General features: G+C 54.0%; 1 protein-coding gene across 5 annotated transcripts in view; it reads right to left on the reverse strand.

Moving 5' to 3' along the window:
• SMOX (spermine oxidase) overlaps positions 1 to 1403 on the reverse strand; it is a 70517-nt gene that overhangs the window by 19992 nt on the left and 49122 nt on the right. The gene's annotated exons all lie outside the window — the stretch shown is intronic.

A 1403-nucleotide genomic window follows, 5' to 3' on the forward strand; every position in this document is an offset into this window, starting at 1 on the left:
CCATCCCTCTTTCCATCCCTCCATCCATCCCTCCCTCCATCTTTCCACCCCCCCTCCATCTCTCCTTCTACCCCTCCATCCCTCCACCCACCCGCCTGCCCACTCACCTCCAAGCGTGAAATCCAAACACTGATTTTCCCAGCCCAGGCCTCCCAGGCATCCCCTACCCTTCTCCCCACCAACCCCCACCCTCAGGAAAGATCCTGATACTAGTCCTTTACCCATCAATGGCAGTATATGATACGGGCTCAGAGAGTAATGGCTGGAAGAGGCCTTAGAGTTCATTTCGTGTGGCCTCTCTTTTTACGGATAAGGAAACTACAACCAAAACAGCTACAATGACTTGGCCAGGGTCACGCAGGTAGTAACGACCAGAGCTAGGGTTCAAACCCAGATCATCTGACTCCAAAGCCCAGCTCCCACTCTCACCCACTTCTTCACAATTCACAGTTCGAGAACTCCTGGTAGGTTCAGAAATACGCATGCCTCAGTTCCTCATCTGTCACATCAGAAGGGGGCGAAAGGGCCCTCTGAGGTCCCTTCCAATTCTAAATCTATAAGCCTGTGCGGTTCCCTTTCCCAAAGGTGATTGAAATGAATGGATTTTCATCCTCAAGGGAAGAGTTTCAACAGGGTGAAGGAATTAGGGAATAGGGAGCCCCCATTATGACCCTGGAATCCCACCAGGATGGCCAGCTCTGTTCCTATCCCCACTACTCCGTCAGCCGGTGAGGACCCTTGTCTTTGCTCAGCTAGCATGTGGCATGACTATTGACCCCGAGGCAAAGCAGAAAAAGGGGGAAGGGAATGAAAGAAAGGTCAGAAAAGGAGATAAAGGGCCCTGTTGGGGAGGGTGGCAGGGAACCCAGAGGAGGATGGTGGTCTCAAAGAGGGTGCCCCAGCCTCCCCCATGAGCAGCACCCACCCCAGACTTCCCAGCCAGCCCCTGCCCATTCACCCCCTTACACAGAAAAGAGGAATCCCAGTACCCAGCTCAGAAGCAAAGGAGAAACCTCAGGAGCCCAAGGTCAAGGCTAGACCTGCTGGACCCTGAATCCAACTACCCAACGACCCAGGTCAAGTGCAAAAAGGGCTCCTGAGGGTGGCTGGGGAAATGTTCCTCTCTGTCCTTGCTCACACTGAGGAGTAGCGCTCGCTCTCTCTCTCTCTCTCTCTCTCTCTCTCTCTCTCTCTCTCTCTCTCTCTCTCTCCCCCCCTCCCCCTCCCTCCCTCCCCCTCCCTCCCCCTCTCCCTGTATGTCTGTCTGTCTGTCTGGGTGTGTGTGTGTGTCTCTCTCTCTGTATGTCTGTCTGTCTGTCTCTGTCCCCCCTCTCTCTCTCTCTATCTGTCTCTCTTTGTATGTGTGTCTATCTGTCTGTCAGTCTGGGTATGTGTGTCTCTCT

The sequence above is a fragment of the Vombatus ursinus genome, unplaced genomic scaffold (assembly GCF_900497805.2).
Source record: "Vombatus ursinus unplaced genomic scaffold, bare-nosed wombat genome assembly UNPS02015066.1, whole genome shotgun sequence".
Classification (NCBI taxonomy): Eukaryota; Metazoa; Chordata; class Mammalia; order Diprotodontia; family Vombatidae; genus Vombatus; species Vombatus ursinus.